We start from the raw sequence: 12843 nt of genomic DNA, 5'->3' as shown, positions 1-12843 counted from the left end.
TACGGTCACGGAGAAAGAATTGTTGGCCATCAAGGATGCCTTTCAGGTCTGGCGGCATCATCTGTTGGGGGCAAAACATGCAGTCACAGTATTCACAGACCACCGTAACATCCAAGACTTGGCCTCACTCAAGTGCATCAATAGTCGGCAGGTGCGGTGGCATTTATTCTTTGCAGCCTTTGACTTCCAGATCAAACATCGGTCAGGTCTGTCCCACGGGAAGGTGGACGCATTGTCTCGTTCTCCTGCTGGAGTATCCTTGCCTGTTTTCCCTGAAAAACTACTAGATCAGCACGTCATTTGCTTCTGTACTCCTCCTTTGCCACTTCTAGAGTCCATTCGCACATGGGTTTCATTACATCCCGAACAGGCCTCCGAGTGGGATCCGGTGTTTCATGATGGGCTGCCATTCATACAGAACAAATTATGGTTACCAACAGCCGACACTCGCAATCTTGCACTCGAATGGTCCCACGACAGTGCCATTAATGGTCATCCCGGACAGAAGCGTACGCTGGACCTCCTCAGACGGTGGTGTTGGTGGCCCTCCATGAAACGCGATGTTGAAGGATATGTCAACACGTGCGCTGTATGTGCCCAATGCAAACATCGCCGAGGACGTCCGGTGGGGCTCTTACTCCCATTACCTATACCTCCTAGGCCCTGGCACACAGTGTCAATGGATTTTGTGACAGACCTACCTCGAACCAAAGGCTTCGACACCATTTGGGTGGTGGTCGATTCCTTCTCCAAAATGGCCCGTTTCGTTCCCTGTTCTGGCATCCCATCAGCACCGGCTCTGGCCGACCTTTTCTTTAGATCAGTCTTCTGTCTTTTCGGGTTGCCCACTATTATAATCTCGGACAGGGGACCCCAGTTCACTTCTCGGTTCTGGCGGGCGCTCACAGGCCTCTTGGGCATTGATTCCCGTTTTTCCTCCGCATACCACCCGGAGACAGATGGCCAGACGGAGAGGGTGAACCAGGCCATGGAGCAGTATTTACGTTGCCTCATTCTACAGCACCAACAATCCTGGCTGAGTGTACTGCATCTCGCTGAATTCTCATACAATAATGCTCTGCACACTTCTACTGGCTTTTCTCCCTTTTTTGTCTTGTATGGCCAACACCCCCGCACCTTGCCTGTTCCAGACCTTACACATTCTGCTAACCCTGCCGCTGTTACCTGTGCACGTGACCTATCGGCCGTTCATGCCCAGACTCTCGCTCACCTTCGTGAGTCCCAAGTCTCTGCGAAGTCTGCGGCTGACCGGCGGAGGGCTGTGGCACCTTCCTATGTAGTGGGGGACAGGGTTTGGCTTTCCTCTCGTCACCTCCGGCTGCCTGGTTGTCGCAAATTGCTACCCCGTTTTGTGGGCCCTTATAGGATATCTGCTGTGATCAACCCTGTGGCTTATCGCCTCTCAGTTCCCGCCTCCTGGCGCCTTCACCCTGTATTCCATACATCCTTGCTAAAGCCTTGTCCTGCCCCTACCCATCTCAGGTCTACGCCTAGCCCCATTTCTGTGGGTAGCTCTGTGGAATACGAAGTGTCGGGTATACTGGGTTCTCGTATGGTTCATGGTCGTCTCCAGTATCTGGTGGACTGGGCGGGTTTTGGTCCAGAAGAACGGTGTTGGGTCCCCGCGGTTGACGTCCATGCCCCGAGGCTTGTCTCCCGTTTTCATTTCAACCATCCCACCTGCCCACGTGGTCGTAGGCCATTAAGGGGGGGCTCTGTCATGCACAATAGGTCAGTTACACACTCATACAACACCTTGCATAACACTCCGACACAAAGGACTGTCAGGCTCCCCGGGTCACAGTCAAACCCTCAAGTTGTCCCATCACCTAGGGTGCAGGGGAGTCGCCATCACCAATGGTTTCAAGTCACACGCAGAGGACGGCGTTGTTTGTTTCCTCGTCTCCAATGGCAACTGCCATGGAGATTGCGATCGGGCTGGAACAGCCGATCGCGATTGCTTCCTGGTTTCACATCGACTTCCCGATCACGTGCACGAAGTCCCGCTCACGTGATCGGGAGGGGGCTCACATAAAAGCCGGGAGCTTTGAATCACTCGCCGCTTCACAGCTGTTTCACAACACTGTTCGGCGTTCTTGACTCTTGTTTTTTGGCCACATCGGATTTCGACTTCAGGCTTACACATAACGGATTTGGTTAACTCTTGCTCCTTGGATACGGTTGCTGGAACTTTGCACGGATACTGGTACTTTGGACCTTTGGCTTACGCATAACAGACTGCTTTGGATTTTCCCTATCTGCTCACTTACTACAACACGGATTTTGACCCTTGGATTCCTTACGACCTTCCTTCCGTTCTTTCTTGGAAACCATTACGTGCACCTTAAGGGTTACGGGTGGTCAGTCCGTACCTGCCTCCAGGTACCTGACTGTTTGAATCGTTGGCGCTCCCTTGCACCAAAACCTCAGGCTCCCTTCCACAGAACATAGGTAAGAGAGTATCATTTATTTGCATTTCACTAAAGCACTGTCTTTGCCTGTATTAACCCCGACTTCCTTCCAACAGCCTCTGGGGTCCTCGGCGCCATCTGATTCAGCGAACCATCAACCACCTGTGGCCTCAAAGCTCGCACAGGGAGTGTTTATCTTTCTCTCCCTGTGGGTGATTTGTGGACAGAGGCTCAATACTCTTCACTTCGTGGCAAGTCACGACAGGAACACTTTCTTCATTCTCAAGATACTTTGAGGGCTTGGGCTATTTGATCCTTTTGCCATTTGCCGTGCTTCTTATCTTTGGAAGTGTGATTTAACCCTACACTAAGTTGACCTCACTTTACCTGCATTGGCCTTATAGCTTGTGCTTTTAAGAAAAACTTTATTTAGTGCAGTGTAAAACATACATCCTCAGGAACACATATGTATAACAGTATGTTGCCATCAAACTTGGGCATAATGATAGACATATAAACAAACATTATAAAGCTGACATAGATTACATTGAATGTCAAGTGTGAATAGATTTACAGGGTTCACCTCAGCTTCCGTAGGTATTCCCAGAATGGTTCCTTAATGTCGTTTGGCCTGCAACTGAGGGGGTAATTCATAGAATTCAGCGCACAAGTGGCGCACGCGGCTGGCGCACAGTGTGCGCGTGCGAATCCCTGCGCCAGCCGCGTGCGCCAAAACCCATTTCCGCGCACAGCGAATTCATGGATTCCAGCCACCAAAACCAGCCGTGGCGCACAGTGGCGCAGCGACCCTGCAGCAGCGCCAGTTACGCCCCCAAGAACGCCTCCCGCGCAGGGAAAAGCCATCAACATACCCAATCCAGCGCAAAGGGCTGCGCTAACTCTGTACCAGCACAGCAAGCGGGCTACGTGTATCACTGGGGTGCGCGGGAAGTACCTCACCCTATTGGCCCCGTGCAAGCAGGGTACGCGTATTTCAGGGGTGCGCGGGAAGTTCCACACGCGATTCCATCAGGGTACGTGTATTTCGGGGTGCGCATGAAGTTCCACACGCGATATCAGCAGGGTACGTGAATTTCAGGGTGCAGGGGAAGTTACACACGCGATTCCAGCACGGTACGTGTATTCCGGGGTGCGTGGGAAGTTCCACACGCGAATAGCCTGGGCGCGTATATTTCAGGGGTGCGCGGGAAGTTCCACACGCGAATAGCCTGGGCGCGTGTATTTCAGGGGTGCGCGGGAAGTTCCACACGCGAATAGCCTGGGCGCGTGTATTTCAGGGGTGCGCGGGAAGTTCCACACGCGAATAGCCTGGGCGCGTGTATTTCAGGGGTGCGCGGGAAGTTCCACACGTGAATAGCCTGGGCGCGTGTATTTCAGGGGTGCGCGGGAAGTTCCACACGCGAATAGCCTGGGCGCGTGTATTTCAGGGGTGCGCGGGAAGTTCCACACGCGAATAGCCTGGGCGCGTGTATTTCAGGGGTGCGCGGGAAGTTCCACACGCGAATAGCCTGGGCGCGTGTATTTCAGGGGTGCGCGGGAAGTTCCACACGCGAATAGCCTGAGCGCGTGTATTTCAGGGGTGCGCGGGAAGTTTTACACGCGATTTCAGCAGGGTACGTGTATTTCAGGGGTGCCGGGGAGTCCTACATGTGATTTGACAGTGTGGGTCCTCCCAGGTGTTCCCTGTACACCGTCCACGGCCCCTGCAGGCAGCCCACACCACAGGGGACTACCCTGCATCCCTGGTCATGTCCCGCAGGCAGCCCACCCAACATGGGCATGCCCCCCAGCAAAGGCACATGTCTCCTTGAACTAATGAACACCAACTCATGTCCCCCACCACCCCCACCCCCCAGCACTGTGGGGCACCTGCCAGCAGGACCCCACCCATGTCCAACTCATGTCCCCCACCACCCCCACCCCCCGCACTGTGGGGCACCTGCCAGCAGGCCCCCACCCATGTCCAACTCATGTCCCCCACCACCCCCACCCCCCAGCACTGTGGGGCACCTGCCAGCAGGCCCCCACCCATGTCCAACTCATGTCCCCCACCACCCCCACCCCCCAGCATTGCGGGGCACCCTCCACCAGGCCCTCGCCCATGTCCCATCCATGCCCCCACCACCCCCACCCCCAGCACTGTGGGGCACCTGCCAGCATGCCCCCACCCATGTCCCATCCATGCCCCCCTGCACCTGGGTCCCAACAATCCCCAATCATGTCCGTAATGGCCATCCTCCCCTGCCAAAAGGCCCAACCAACTATCACATCCACCCACATATCAAAGGCAATTACATGTTACACACCCAATGTAAATAATGCAAATGAACACATGTCTGTCACACACAATGGCTGCAAGTGAATGTTAAAACACCCAACATGACATGCATGAAAGTAATGAGATGATACGACACATTGAAGGATGAAAATAAAAATGTATTGAAAATCAACAAGAATGGAAATGAAATAAGAAAAACCACAAAGCAAAACAACAAAAAGAAGTTGAATGTCCATGAAAAAAATCCAATAAATCCAAAAATCCATTGAAGAACTATATACAAGACAATCCCGGGTCCATGAGCCCAACCAAATGAAACCTAACTATGTCAACTAACTAAAAACTGAACTATATACAAAAAAGTGGCGCATTGTCCAATCGCAACCAAATAAAAAAAAAAATAATTCAAAGGAAACCTACCACTAACTATATAACTATATACAATGGCAGCGGGCAAGTCCTGCTGCTCACTCGGTGATGTTGCCGGCCAGGGCATCATCGAACTCCATGTCGATGTCCTGGAGGCGGGACTCTGTCCTGGCCCCGAGATCTCGCAGGGATAACCCCATGTCCAGCTCAAACCCCCTGCGAGCTTCCTCGAGGCACTCAGCCCGCCTCAACGCCCGACGCATGGAGAACTCCGCCCTGACCATGGTGAGCCGCTCCTCTTCCGCCCGCTGCCGCTCCGCACCTATCTGCTGGAGCAACTGCTCCCACACGGAAGACACTACCATCCCAGGGTTCTCCTGCCCTCCGGCCGATGCCTGCCCCTCTGATCTTGATGGCCCCGAGCCATGATGCCTCCCACGTCGAGCCTGCTGCTGCCTCCGACGCCACTGCCTCTGCCAGCACGACGGCATCCAGGATGATGGAAACCACCGTCGCCGCCGTGCACGTGCCCTGCCCGATGATGCCGTCACATCCTCCATCTGCTGGGGTCCAGTTGCTGTGTTGTCCACCCCTGCTGGACCTCTGACTCCCGACTGTGGCAGGGATGGGATCCCCACCGAGCTGGCTGCATTGGTCAGGGCAGGTCCACAGGGGGCCCTGGTGGCATCTGGGCCGGAAGACGGCAAGGAGAACGACTGGCGTATAGTCTCCACAGAGGAGGAGAGGGCCGCCAGATTGGCCGACACATGCAGGAAACCCCCGAACATGGCCGATCCCAATTGGGCCATGTCGGCACGGTGCTCTTCGTGAAGACGTGCGTGCTCCTCCTGGAAAGCACGCACGGCATCACGAATCACAGCCGTGCGCATCGCGACCCCAATCAGGACCTTCTCCACACGGCCAGGGGTCCCCTCGTCCGCAGGTGGAGGGGAGTCAGATGACATGGACATCCCCTCTACCTGCGGACGGGCCTGGGACGGGGCATCCCTGCTGGTGCAAGGTGGTGCACCCACAGGTTCAGGGACAGCGACATGCACAGGCCCCTCCACGGTGACCTGGGCTGTCTCCTGCCCCTGGACTGCACCACTTGCACCAGCAGGGATGCCCCCACCAGGCCCCATGTGCGCCTCAGTGGCGGCCTCCTCCTCCTCTGTGGAAACCACCAACCTGGATGGCTCCTCGCCGTCTACCGCCGTAGCAGGCCCCTGTGGGGGCTCACCCACCCCTTCCACTGCAGCCGTGGGGGCATCCACACAGTCGGCCCAATCCTATCCCGTCCTTCCCTGTTGGCGCGGGACGATTCGAAGAGGGCATCATACTGCCCCAGGACTTGCTACGCCAGGACACCAACTTCGGTGGCAGTGAAGCTGGTGCCCCTCTGCCCCTCTGGCCGGGGGTTGCCACTGGGGTCAGATGTGGATGTGCCCGACATGGCAACCCCAGGGGCAGGAGTGGGTGGGCAACTGGGTCCTGGGGCTGGGCTGTGGAGCGATGTTATTCGAGTCGGGAGTCTTCTGTACCAGCAGGGGTGGACACAGCAACTGGACCCCTGCAGATGGCTGATGTGCAGGCACCAAATGGCAGGGCCCGGTGGCAGCAGGCAGGCAGGCAGGCAGGCAGCAGCAGATGGCACGTGGGAGGCTGCTCGGGGCACTGGGGGGCAGTGATTCGGCCTTCTGGGCAGGAGCGTGGTCTTCCGTGTGTTTTCGCGTGGCCAGCTTGATACGGAGTGATTTGGCACGTGAAAAATCTGCACGTCAGCGTGTAATTCGAGGAAAGGCCCTTAGCGCGTAAGCGCGTTAGCACGTGTACGCGATTTCATTGGACCAAAGGCCCTTACAGCGTAAGCGCGTCTGTGACGTTTTGCGCACGGGCGTTGCCCTGGCAGGGCTTGGAGATCCCGCGTGCCTTTATGTTCTGTACGTGCTTTTCGTGCGGTGCGTGTGTTTTCCATCCGTTGGGGTTCACACGCTATTACTTCACAGCGGGTGTTGGCTACGCGTTCTACTACACGCAAGGCAGACGGTGAGTGGGACCCCGCTCCCCCAGGCCCGATCGCGTGAGAAACTTCCCGCGCACCCCTGAAATACACGCGCCCAGGCTATTCGCGTGTAAAACTTCCCGCGCACCCCTGAAATACACACGCCCAGGCTATTCGCGTGTAAAACTTCCCACGCACCCCTGAAATACACGCGCCCAGCCTATTCGCGTGTAAAACTTCCCGCGCACCCCTGAAATACACGCGCCCAGGCTATTCGCGTGTAAAACTTCCCACGCACCCCTGAAATACACGCGCCCAGGCTATTCGCGTGTAAAACTTCCCGCGCACCCCTGAAATACACGCGCCCAGGCTATTCGCGTGTAAAACTTCACGCGAACCCCCCTGAAATACACGTAGCCCGCTCCCCCAGGCCCGATCGCGTGAGAAACTTCACGCGAACCCCTGAAATACACGTAGCCCGCTCCCCCAGGCCCGATCGCGTGAGAAACTTCACGCGAATCCCTGAAATACACGTAGCCCGCTCCCCCAGGCCCGATCGCGTGAGAAACTTCACGCGAACCCCTGAAATACACGCGCCCAGGCTATTCGCGTGTAAAACTTCCGGCGTACCCCTGAAATACACGCGCCCAGACTATTCGCGTGTAAAACTTCCCGCGCACCCCTGAAATACACGCGCCTAGGCTATTCGCGTGTAAAACTTCACGCGAACCCCTGAAATACACGTAGCCCGCTCCCCCAGGCCCGATCGCGTGGGAAACTTCACGCGAACCCCTGAAATACACGTAGCCCGCTCCCCCAGGCCCGATCGCGTGAGAAACTTCACGCGAACCCCTGAAATACACATAGCCCGCTCCCCCAGGCCCGAACGCGTGAGAAACTTCACGCGAACCCCTGAAATACACGTAGCCCGCTCCCCCAGGCCCGATCACGTGAGAACGCGAACCCCTGAAATACACGTACCCCGCTCAATCGCGTGTGTAACTTCCCGCGCAACCCCGAAATACACGTGCCCCGCTCGCACAGGCACTATTGCTGTATGTTGCCACTTTTGTAATGCGCAGGGACGCTACCGCCTGCCTTCGTTTGGCGGACTTGTATCGGCTTGTGCGTGTCTTTCGCTGTGCGTGGCTTTGCCCTATTCGGTTCCATGAATACGTGTGGTTCGGGTGCGTGTGGGCGTTCCCTCTGCTTCCCTGCAGTACATCCCCAGTTACGCCCTTGTTTTCGCAAGTTGTTCCCCATTCCGCGCGTTACGCCCCTTGTTCCGCCCACTTTCTAGTGTATGCGCAGAGGTTGTGCGCTTTCACTGTGCGCGTCGCGCACGTCTTTCGGGATGTTGCAGTGATGTGTGCGCCAGGCACGGGTTTGGCGCACATCCCAAGGAAGACACGCGGAGGGACTTCCATGAATCGCACGCGTGCGCGTGCGCCTCTTTTTTTCCGCTTGCGCCTGCTTGCGCCTGCTTGCGCGTAGATTTTCGGCGCGCGTTTGTCCCATGAATCGGCCCCTGAGTGTCACCAGGGAAACGTAGCCCTCAACCCTCTCATTAGCATACATCAATTCATTAATCCACATTTTAACGTCCGGGGAAACCTTTGATTTCCAATTGTTCTGTATACATTTGTTGGCGATCAAACGTACCAAGTTGAAGAGGCAACGTATTTTAACAGATACCTTGCCAATGTCACCAAACAAGTATTTGGGGGGCTGAAGCATGGAAGGGACATCAGTGATCTCATGCAGACAACTAGCGACCAGCTGCCAGAACTGAGCTATCCGTGGACAGTTCCAGTACATGTGAAAAGAATCAGCCTCGTCAGCGCCACACTTGGCGCAGCTGCCACTAGCTGCAGGAGTGTACCTAGCGATTCGTGCAGGGGTATAATGTAATCAGTTTAGTATCTTGAATTGCATCAACCTGTATCTAGCGTTAAGGGATACCTCCTCGGTTTGCTGACACCAGCGGAGCCACTGAGCATCGTCTATTGGCCTGTTTAAATCGGTTTCCCATCGTCTCTTGACATGTTGAACGGGTATCTGAGCTCCTTGACATTCCCTATATAGCCTGGAGACCAGCCCTCTGGGGTTCCCACTAGTTATCACAGTCCCCAGGATTTCACATTCGCTGGGCTCAGCAGGGAACAATGGCCAGTGCCTCCTGACCGCTGCTCTCATCCTGTAGTATTGTAATGACTAGCTTGTGCTTCTAAAGGTGACTCCTCTTGAGTTGCTGTGATTTCTCTTTTGAACACTGACTACTTAAGAACATTTTTCTAAGAAGAAGAGCATCAGAACTTTGACATTGTCCATTGACTTTGGCTGTCCTGGCTCCCTAAAGGCCTCCTTCTGAATCTATTGGCTTTGGCAGTGCTTGTTCCCTTAAAGGTTTTAAATGTTGAACTCTTCAATGCTGGGATAATTGACTGCCTGCATCCCTTTGGGAGAATCTAACTGTTCTTATAACCTATCAGTCTGTTCTGATCTAACCCTAATCTTTCTTTCCTTAAAAACTCTATATTGCAAAGGTGATACTATAGAAATGCAATACTGACCTCAAATGACATCACCTCTGGGAGCTGCAACATGTGTAACATATGAATGACTTTTTTTTTTTCTTTTTTTTTTGTATTTAATCAAAATTAGATTTTTACAAAAGTGGAAGAAGAGGAACTTTCTTTCTTTGTCATCAACTGAAGAAAAATAGTCTACCATCTCCTATGTAAGAAGAATGTTCAACAAACAACAACGTCATGTTGGTGGAAGGTTTCGAATTCATCGTTTTGCCGGATTTTTTCAAAGGCAATGTCTATTAGCATGGAGGCCGCTATTAGCCAGCTTGTTTTAGCACCCGTGATCAAACGGTTCCACCATACATTGTGATCGATGACATAGGAAGATGATTTGACTATGTGGCCAAGGAAGGCTTCTCTTTCGTGATTAATCGAAGGGCATGCCATCAGAAGATGTTTAATAGTTTCTATTGTTTTTGGGTCTTTACAAAGTCTGCAGGATTTTTCCTTGGATGCGGTCCGAATTGCCAGAACTTCTTGTGTCGGGAGAACATTTACGCGGGCTTTAAGAAGGGTTCTCATAAGACTTTTGTTCGGATATTTCAGACAATAGTCCATAGGCTGCTTTAGTTTGTTGCAAATTGGTGGCTGATGGAATAATAGCTTATTAGCGATTGCGCTGTCATTTGTTCTTATCCAATCCAACCATTCCATTTTAGATTTTATTCGCATGGGATTCCGAATTAGTTCCTCTTCTGAGCAGGCTATTTCTTGTAGCATATGTTTTTGTTTCTCTGCCCAGTTGGTTAGGGCTTTGTTGGTTCCCTTCCATATTTCTTCAGAAATCATTTTATAAATTTCCAGGCTATCTTGATCCCGCAATTTTCTGTAGAGCTGAATCGTGCTCTGTGCAACAACTGCCTCCAAGGAGAGCAGCCCGAGTTCTCGCCTTATCGGCGCCACTGCTGTCGATTTGGGCAGTCCTAAAGTTGTTCTCCAAATGAAACCTTCTAACTTTGCCCAGAGGGTCGTTGGAATGGAAAGATTAGCGTCCATGCCGTATGTCAAGGCTGGCACTATTTTGGACCTGTAGAATTGAATTGCAGGGAGAAGACTGAATTTACCATACTTTCTATCTACTGCGCGTAGTTGTGCTGTTATGTTTTTGGATTTAGACCACAAAATTTTTTGCATGCTGAGAGATTTTTTTGAACTGTCAATGGTTATTCCCAGGTATTTAAAAGAGGATACTGTTTCAATTTGTGATTGATTCAGAAACCACTTCGACGGAACCTTTTTCTTGCGACCTAGCTTTTCAAGGGTCAGAATTTTCGTTTTAGAGTTATTTATTTCCAAGTTGTTTTCTTCCATGTATTTTTGCAGGTTGTCCAGTTGGCGTTGGAGACCCACCTGCGTCTGGTCTAGAATAATGAGGTCGTCTGCGTAGAAAAGTCTCGCAACCATAGTCGTTCCTATTTTTGGCAGAAACGATCTAATAGATTCTTGTGAGTTTTGAAAATCTCCGAGGAAAGAGATAAAAAGGGCTGGGGCCAGAGGGCAGCCTTGTTTGACTCCTCGATTTGAATTTATAGGGTTGGAGAGAAGACCACTGTTGTTTAACCTGATCGATATTTGGGTGTCCGTATGCAAAGCCATGATGGGATCGAGGATCTGGCTAGGGCAATTCCACTTGTTCAGTTTGAGCCACAGTTTGTCTCTGTCTACTCTGTCAAACGCTTGAGACAGATCGACAAAGGCGAGGTAGATTTTCGGTGAACCAAGCAGAACTTTTTCTTTTAAGATGTTAAGAATCATTAGATTGGCTGCAGTGCTGGCGTTTTTTTGGAAGCCGGTTTGAAGTGGATCCATAGCTGGCGATGTTATTGTCCAGTTCCGAAAGTGTTTCAACAGAGAAGTGGCAAAGACTTTTCCAATAACATCCAATAAAGCGATTGGGCGGTAATTGGATGGATCTTCCCTCGTACCCTTATTAAATATCGGTACGATAATTGCTCGCGTCCAGGAGCTTGGAATTATCCTTTGTTCCATACACTGATTGAAAATCAGGCTCAGGGCTGAAGACCATTCTTCTGGATGTTGCTTCAAGTCGGTATTTGCCAGCCCGTCCGGTCCCGGTGCGCGTGAGGGTTTCAGTTTCACGATAATTTCCTTGATATCGTCAATATCGGATAAATCCACCCAGTTGGCTTTGGCTTTAAGTGGTGGGTGTACCCTCTCAGTATCAGAAGGAGGGTGATCAAATAGTTTGTGGAAATGGTTAAACCAACTCTCTTCCGACACAGCATTTATCATTGAAGAATTCGAGTTGATAGAGTGACGCTCTGTTACTTCTAAGTCACTGTTTATACGATCTGAGCTCCAATCGGTAAGCTTCCCATATGTTAGGAGAGTTCATCATAGATGCTTCTTTTTTTAGTTTCCTTAAATGGCGCCGTCTAAGCACTAGAGCCCGATTATAGATATGAGTAGAGTTCTCTGGTCGATTGGTCCCTCCTTTCCGAGGTTTTTTGTATTGCAGAAGTAAAGGGATGTTGCTGCTCTTGGATGTTTCTTCTTTGGCTTTGGTATCCCTAGTGAGCGCGACATAATCTTTAGTCAAACATTTAACATCGTTTGCAGTCATGCGCAAACGAGAAAGCTGGGTATTTGGCTCAACCTTTGAGTAGTAAAATTGTTGGTCACATTTCTTCGTTCTGCATATGAGATGTAGCAGGTTGTGGTCACTTTTTTCCGTTCTGGTTACTTCAAAGGAAACAATGGACGAATAGATATTTTCTGCAACAAAAATATAATCCAAGGTTGCTGAAGATTACTCCCGCTCCCATGTAGGAATAGTGGGATGGTTACACGAGTTCGCCACATTGCATACGTTTTTGGAGATCATTAGCTCGAGCCACCTTGAGCCTCTTTCTGATGGAGGCGTTAAGTCAGTTGTTTTTAGACAATTACAGTTCAAATCGCCACAGATGAGAATATTCGAGGTTTTATATTCAATCATAATTTCATCGATGGTCCTTGTGGCTTCATCACAGACAGAATTTAGCGGTGGACATTCTTTGAGGGTTCCAGTATGTGTTGATAATTGCCCAGATCTCGGAGTCATTTTCGTAGGTTGTTCTTACAAGCACTCCCAAGAAGGCATAGGTAGCAACGACTGTCTTAAATAGTTGGAGGTTGGCCCCAGACCGG

The sequence above is a fragment of the Ambystoma mexicanum genome, chromosome 3p, assembly GCF_040938575.1.
Source record: "Ambystoma mexicanum isolate Mex_15411 chromosome 3p, UKY_AmexF1_1, whole genome shotgun sequence".
NCBI classification, from domain to species: Eukaryota; Metazoa; Chordata; class Amphibia; order Caudata; family Ambystomatidae; genus Ambystoma; species Ambystoma mexicanum.
Note: the sequence above shows the minus strand (reverse complement) of the source record.